General features: G+C 41.2%; 1 pseudogene; it reads left to right on the forward strand.

Moving 5' to 3' along the window:
- Nucleotides 1–2,116: 2,116 nt before the first annotated feature.
- LOC150049786 (bromodomain-containing protein 7 pseudogene) lies at nucleotides 2,117–5,123 on the forward strand (annotated as a pseudogene).
- The last annotated feature ends 3,182 nt before the right edge of the window (nucleotides 5,124–8,305 follow it).

An 8,305-nucleotide genomic window follows, 5' to 3' on the forward strand; every position in this document is an offset into this window, starting at 1 on the left:
TACTTTTTGGTACTTTGCAAAGATAGATTTGCACACTGTAATTTATAAATAAAACAATGCTTTTAGCATATACAGCTATAGATAAAATTTGATAAAACACGTGCAGTTGTATAAATGTCACCAGAAACAAGAATTAGAGGGTTTCCATCTAAAAGGTTGCCTCACATACTTTTTGTAGTGAATTTCCTCCTCTCTCTCTCTCTCTCTTTCTCTCTCTCTCTCTGTTTCACTCTCTTTCTCTCTCTCTCTTTCTCTTTTGCCAGTCTTGTAGCTTGAACTCAGGGTCTCGGCACTATTCCTGAGCTGCTCAGGCTCAAGGCTAGCGCTCTGTCACTTGAGCCATAGAACTAATTCCAGCCTTTTCTGAGCAGTTTATTGGATATGAGTCTCATGGACTTTCCTGCCTGGGCTGGCTTCAAACTGTGATCCTCAGATCTCAGCCTCCTGAGTAGCTAGGATAACAGGTATGAGTCTCCAGTACCTGGCTCTCCTTTCCCCTCTTTAATCCATGACAGCCACTGAAATTGTGGTTTTATCTTATAGTTTTATCTGATCCATATAGTTATAAAAATGAATCATATTATCATAGCCTTGTGAGACTGCCTTCTTACAGATAGCAAAAGTTTAAATTATTCATCCATATCGTTGCAAGTTTTATTAAACTTTCCTCTTGATTTATTAATAGTATTCACTTGAATGAGAATACCACACTTGGCTTAACCAACCTCAGTTGTTGCCAAATAACCTAGATTGTAGTTCTTAACCCGGGATCTGTTGAGGCCTGTGGATAGAATTCAGAAACACTGCAATACTCAGTTGAGAAAAGTTACTTCTTTATGTATACAAACGTGATTGAAATTCAACACTGTCCAAAACTATGGATGAAAAAAAAACCCCAAACCAGAGAAGTAAATAAAGTAGCAGTACCTGTGAATCTGGTACCAGTAAAAATCATTCTATTTGAGGGTTATATTTTGAAAAACCTTTATGCTCATCACTACTTTGAAAATTTGGTCACTATTAGATTCAGTGCTAAGTTTGGTAATGAATAAAGATACTATTATATCACAACTTGGAAAAAATGGTTATTTCAATGGCATTTATTTCCATTGTAATTCTCCATCTTTAATTGTATGCAAACCGAGTTAAGAATGTCAAAAAAAGAGACCATTGAGGACTGGCTGTGAGCTAGTAGAGTATGGTAACATGTGTGAAGAAAGAAAATGGAGCCAGATACCCTTGTCTCACACCTGTGCTCCTAGCTTCTCAGGAAGCTCAGATTTGAGGATCATTGTCTGACATCAACCCAGGCAGGAAAGTCTGTGAGACTCTTATTTCCAATTTTGGATCAAAAATAAAAGCAAGAAGTAAAGCCCTAGCTCAAGGAGCAGATCCCTAGATTTGAACCTAAAAGCTCAGGGCCAATGCTCAGGCTTTAAGGTCAAGCTCCAGAAACCCCCATCTGCTTCCCCAGCCCCTCCACCACCAATGGCATTCTTCCCTGTAGATGTGTGTTAGCAGAGAGAAGAAGAGAATCGTATTGTCATTTGGATGGAAGATTTCGTTTATTGCACAGGATTTTCTCTGGAGTAAGGAAGGCTGCAAAGACTTCCCACAGAGATGTGCCAGAAAGAGAACTCGAATTGGTCAGGTTTGGAACCTGTGGATTTTGCAGAGAATATTATTACTTTGAAATTCTTATGTTCACTTTAGTGTTTATGAATTTGTAACTGAGAGTCCATCCCTGAGATGACTGTGGTGCTGAGCTTTCCCCGTCGACTTTGAACATTGGTAAATTCACCCAGGAAATGCTCTTGGGGGAGACAGCGGGCTGGACTCCACCTGGAGACACACCACTGCACTAAGTGCCACTCTTGCGATGTCACCGAAAGTAACCTGGGTCTGAGTGCTGCTGATTATACAAGGAGGAAACATACAACAAGAATGGACACGGCGCCATAGTGGAGAGACATAACGAGGAAGAAGATGATTGCAAACACTCCTCCAATTTAGGACTTATAAGGATTAGCAATGGCAATTGAATAAACAAATTTCATTCATGAAAAAGGTCACAACTGAACATTTAAAAAGGCAACACAAGTTGAACTTGAGTTCAATGTCTTTGCCACAATCAGACAAGACCTTGGTGAGTCAGAAGATGCTGCTTGGACAAATGGACCATAGAAATACAACAGTGGGGTACTTTTAGACAGATCAGTTTCCACAGTTGGGGATAGAAATGTATTGGCTGCTTTTTTTTCCAATTGGTTGTCAGGGAACCAGGACATAGTAAGTAAACAGAAAAGATGGACCTACAAGTGAAGAGAAGGATCCTTTTTCTGCACAGATGATACTTGTCTCTCTCTGATTTCCCAGCCCCTCTATTTGCCTGTGCTTGTAATCACTGCGCTCACTCCTGGGCCCTAGCCTTCCACTAAGCTACAGAAAACATAAAAACTACCATGGACCAACTCTCCTTTATTTTCATTAAATGCCCTGAGCACCCTTCCCACCTCTCTCCTGGAGAGAGGGACCCAATCTGTCCCAACAGATGCAAGTTTCTGGAGGTTTCTGGTTCTAGTTCCCTGATCTGATGACCAACCTGGGCACTTTAATTTCATTTGGGATTCGTTCACCTCCCCTCCCCATGGACATCTTGTGATGAAGAGACTCGGCATTTCTTTCCTTAAACAGCTAAATGCAGCATGTCCTTCATAGCTGTTATGTCCCCATCCTGAATGTGTCCTGATTAAAGAGTGTACTGTGTTCTGAATTTTTTAAAAAAGTAAATGTCTTCTGATTAGAGTATCTGTGGAAGAAGTCGAATGTGCTAAGTTTACCAAAGGGAAAAGTGAGAAGAAGATGATGATTCTTCCCTTAAAAATTATTTTAACTCCGGGCTCAGGAGTTTGGCCTAGTGGTAGAATGCTTGCCTAGCATGCATGAAGACCCAGGTTCGATTCCTCGGTACCACACACATTAAAAAAAAAAAGCCAGAAGTGGTGCTGTGGCTCAAGTGGTAGAGCTCTAGCCTTGAGAAAGTCCAAGGACAGTGCTCAGGCCCTGAGTTCAAGCCCCAGGAAGCGCAAAAATAATTAATTAATTAATTAATTTAAGTCTGTGTAACCCTCATTGCAACCTGATCATTTGTGTACCCTTATCTTTTATCTGCTGCTGTGGCATTTCAGACTTTTTCTTAAAGCCTTGGTTAAATGTTCTACCACAATATGCACAGCATTTATGAAGTCTTCCTTATCCATCTTCTTCTGTTCTTCAATTCAGAAGAGCTTTTAAAAAAAAAATCTCCCATGGGGCGCGCGCAGTCCCCCTGCCTCGTGGCGCGGGGCCTTGCGGGCTCCAGCGCTCCACTGGCTTGGCCCGGACGGGAAGTGGCGCCACAGGGCCTGGGCCTGGCGCCGGGGGCGGACACCGGAGCCCGGTAGGACACGGGCAAGAAGCACAAGAAGTACAAGTCAGACAAACACCCCTACGAAAACGGAGGAGAGTTCAAGGAAGACAAAAGGAAGCGAGATCGAGAGTGTGTGGAGAATGGGGGAGAACAAGACCTCCAGTGAACACCCCTATAAGATTGGACTTACCACCTGAGAAGCTTTTTACAAGCTCACTTGCCAAACAAGAGACACCTCTTCAAGAAGCTTTGGATCAACTCATGAAACAATTGCAAAGAAAAGACCCAAGTGCTTTCTTTTCATTTCCTGTGACTGATTTTATTGCTCCTGACTATTCCATGATTATTAAACATCCAATGGATTTTAGTACCATGAAAGAAAAGATCAAGCACAATGACTACCAATCCACAGAAGAACTAAAGGATAACTTCAAACTAATATGTACTAATGCCATGATTTACAATAAACCAGAGACCATTTATTATAAAGCGGCAAAGAAGCTGTTGCACTCAGGAATGAAAATTCTTAGCCAGGAAAAAATTCAGAGTCTAAAGCAGAGCATAGACTTCATGGCAGACTTATAGAAAACTGGAAAGCAGAAAGATAGAACAGACACCTCGCAAAGTGGGGAGGACAGCGGCTGCTGGCCATGAAAGAGGGAAGACTGGTGATACTGAAGCACAGACTTTGCAGATTCCCAATCTGGACAATAAGAAAAAAAGACAAAGACGTGCTTGATTGTGCTGTGCAGGAGTCTGGGGGGAAGCTGACCCAGTGGTTGGCCAACAACCAGTGTGAATTTGAAAGAAGAAAACCAGATGCAACAACAACATTGGGAATTCTCCATCCTGTGGATCCCATTGTAGGAGAACCAGGCTACTGCCCTGTAAGACTGGGAATGACAACTGGAAGACTTCAGTCTGGAGTGAGTACTTTGCAGGGGTTCAAAGAGGATTAAAGGAACAAAGTAACCCCTAGTATTATACTTGAATTATGGGCCTTACAGTTCTTATGCCCCAGATTATGATTCCACATTTGCAAATATTAGCAAGGATGATTCTGATCTAATCTATTCAACCTACGGGGAAGATTCCGGCCTTCCAAGTGACTTTAGTATCCAGGAGTTTGGGGCCACATGCCAAGATTATCCATATGTTATGGCAGATAGTTTGCTGAATGTTTTAACAAAAGGAGGGCATTCTAGAACCGTGCAGGAGTTGGAAATGTCATCGCCTGAAGATGATGGCCAGTCTAGGACAATTGACACAGCTAAAGAAATGGAGATAACAGAAGTAGAACCAGCAGGACGTTTGGACTCCAGCACCCAAGACAGACTCACAGCACTGAAAGTAGTAACAAACTTTGGTGCTCCCATTGAAGTGTTTACTGAAGAGGCTGAGGTGTTCCAGAGGAAACTTGACAAGACCAGGTTGCTGAGAGAGCTCTAGGATGCCCAGAACGAGCGGCTGAGCACCAGGCCCCCTCCCAACATGATCTGTCTTTTGGGTCCTCCGTACAGAGAGATGCACCTTGCTGAACAAGTGACTAATAATCTTAAGGAACTTGCACAGCAAGTGAGTCCCGGTGACGTCGTGAGCACATACGGAGTTCGGAAAGCAATGGGGAATCTCCATTCCTTCCCCCGCCGTCACACACAACCTCGTAGACTTGACAGAAGAGCTTGAAGACCCCAAGAAGGCTGATGCTGAGTGAGGACCTGATGAGAGCTCAAGCTTGCTGGCATTTGATTATATATTATATACATATTTTCTTCATTCCAAACTTGGAAATGCCTTTCAGAAGATATTAACTACTCATACATTGTGTTTTTAATTAAACTTTGGAACAGTTAATTTTGTATGTTCCAGAGATTGGACTTGTATTAGGTAATAAAGCTGAACTCGAGGAAAAAAACATCTCCCATGTTATACCCCTGTCTTTCATACTTTTAAATTTTTTTATTTGCTGTTTTATAAGATTATCCATTAATTCAGGGCCTCACATTCTCATTTCACTCAAAGCTGATGCTCTACCACTTGAGCCATGCCTCCACTTCTGATGTTTACTGGTTTATTAGAGATAATTGCCCGGTGTGGCTTCAAATCAAGATCCTCATATTTCAGCCTTTTGTGTAGCTAGGATTACAGATGTGAGCTACCAGTACCCAGCCATTATCATTTTATTGCCCTTTGGTTTTTATTTCTCCCTTTTCTTTATAGCTAAAATTTAGCTGATATCACTCCAGCGAGTCCAGTTGGCTAGGATCTCTCCTTTCCCATTGCCATCACTGTGAAGGTAGGTCTCATTGACCTTGTGTGTCTCTGGACAGCAGTGGTCTGCAGCGCTGGTATCTGGCTTTGCTGCTTCTTCCCCTTCGGTCCTTTCCTACTTATCATCACCAATCCCCTGTCAGAGTTGCTTTGTCATCACTGTAGGGGGCACTGACTCTGCTTTCTGACCCTGCCTTGCCCCAATCTTGAGCTCAAAGCCCCAGAACAAGCACAGAGAAAAAAAATCATTTGTGCCCCTGCTTAGCTTGAGTTAGAACCTCAGGTGGTATGCTTAAATTCTCTCTTACCCTAAATTCTTCTTCAGATTTAGTAACATGCTATTAATTTTATATCCAAAATACTTCTTCCATTCCTTACTGTTTCCATAGCTATCACTTGGGTTTAAATCTTCATTGTCAATCATATAAGCTTTTGCAATTATGTCTTAACTGAGCTCCGTATTGCTAATCTATTTTCCAAATAAACTTTTCTTTAAGAGATTGCCAATTTAATCTTCTTAATGCATACCTCTGATGACATCACATTTCTTTCCAAAATTAAAAGTTTTTTCTTGCACCAACGGTTAGCCAAATAAAGTTCAATGTCCTTTGGTTGACATTCAGAAATGGTCAGTACTTGGTTCTTCTCCATTTTTGTTTACTGTTACATTCCTTCAAATACTAGCCAAACCTTGGGCAGATGCTGGGACCTTTTGCTTTCCTCATTCATGGTCCTTTATCTGGTTCATTGCCTGAGGAAGAAAATGTCAGCTAACTATGGAGAAGATTGTAGTCCTAGAGAGATAGTTAGGGGAGTAGAAAGAAGAGAGACTAGTGGCATTAGAAATGGAAAGTGAGAGAGAAGAGCTAAAGATGACCTCTCGACTATATTGTTCAGCTCAGAAGAGGCTAAACAGTAAAATCATTAGCTGCTATAGGCAGGAATAGGAAAAGATCATTTGAATTTTGGAAATGCTGAGATTGTGGTGTTGATGCACTCATGTCTAGATGGCAGCTAGAAATGACAGCTTGGATTATGGGGCTTGGAAGAAATCAGGCCGGTACTACTCACAAAAGCCACAGTATGCAAACAGTCCAGAGGCCCTACCATAGACAGATGGAGAAAATGTGATTATATACATATTCAGACATTAGGAAGAATGAGAGAGTATATCATTTGCAGAGAAATAGATGTATCTGGAAAAAAATTATACTGAATGAGTAATCCAGGTCCAGAAAGACAAAGGGAACATATTTGCTTTCCTATGTAAATCTTAGACTCAAAAAAACAACCTCCTATGTAAATATACACAGGGATACATGTATCATTAGGTTGACTATAGTATTTGCAAGAGTGAAACTCCATGGTACAAATACTTAGAACAGTTAATATACAATTAAATGAGCTAGAACATATTTGATAAGGGAGTATTAATGGGAAGGAGATGGATGAAAGGCAAAGGGACAAATGTAATCATACTCTTTAATATACATACGGGAAAAGAAAAGTTGATATAACTGTTGGGCAAAAGAGTCGGTGGGAAGAGGAGGGAGAATTATTGAAGGGATGACTCTGATCAAGATGTACTGTTCATATAAATGGACATTGTACCCCTTGTACAGCCCCTTGTAGATCAAACATTTAAAAAGATCAACAGAAACCAGGCTGGAGATGGACACTCAGTTTCTTGGACATATGGGTTGGATTCCAGCCTTGGAAAGCAGATCACCACTAGATTTTATTTGCTAATTTGGAGGCAGTGCTGGAGACTGAACCCAGCACTGAACCTTGTTCAGGTTAGTCAAGAGCTCTTCCAGTGAGCTGTATCTCTGCATCCCTACTAACAGATTTTAACCCTAAGGAAATAGAAATCAGAGGCAAATAAACAATTAACCAGTGATAAAAAACAAGAGAAATTCCAGGCAGAGGTTTCCCTCTTAAGAGAAATAAACCCTCTTCTTTGAATGCTTTGTCCCTCTCTATAAGTTATCCAATCACAGTTGTTTGTGTTCACAGATAGTTTTTTTTTTAAATTGACTTTCCTTTCTTTTATTCACTTCTGCTGTAACTTATATTTTCTTCCTGAGTGAATTCCCACAGTTAGTTTCTTTCTTGGAGCATCAGGACCTTGACAGTAGGCCATGCTTGCTGTCTCCTTACTATTTGCATCTGCATTCCCAAGAGGGGGCCATAGTACATAGGAAATGTCCTGCAAGTGGTTACTGAATGAGCCAGTAAATAAATGGAACGGCTTCTAGTTGTGCTTTTTCTCACAGTGATCAACATTTGTATTGTTCTCTGTACAGGGCCTCTGGCCTTCCTGATTACAGTTAAAAAATTGAATTGTGATTTTCCTTCATTCTCAACTGCATGGGACAGACTTAACCAGACTCATTTTCAGACCCAAAGTTCTTCGTGCTAACCCTGGCAGTGTCCTCATTTCTGGTCCTCCTGCCCAAATCTACCTTCTAGTGTTATCTAAGTTTATCATTTCCAGTCCTCCTGCTCATACCTACCTTCTAGGGTTATCTAAGTTGTCATCTCTGGACTTCTGTATTTGCCCAAGAAGTCTTTTTTTTTCTTTAAACATTTTTGTTCAGTTCCAGACTCTTAATTATGGCTCAG

Source organism: Megascapheus bottae, chromosome 19 (genome assembly GCF_031878675.1).
Source record: "Megascapheus bottae isolate mThoBot1 chromosome 19, mThoBot2.hap1, whole genome shotgun sequence".
Taxonomy (NCBI): Eukaryota; Metazoa; Chordata; class Mammalia; order Rodentia; family Geomyidae; genus Megascapheus; species Megascapheus bottae.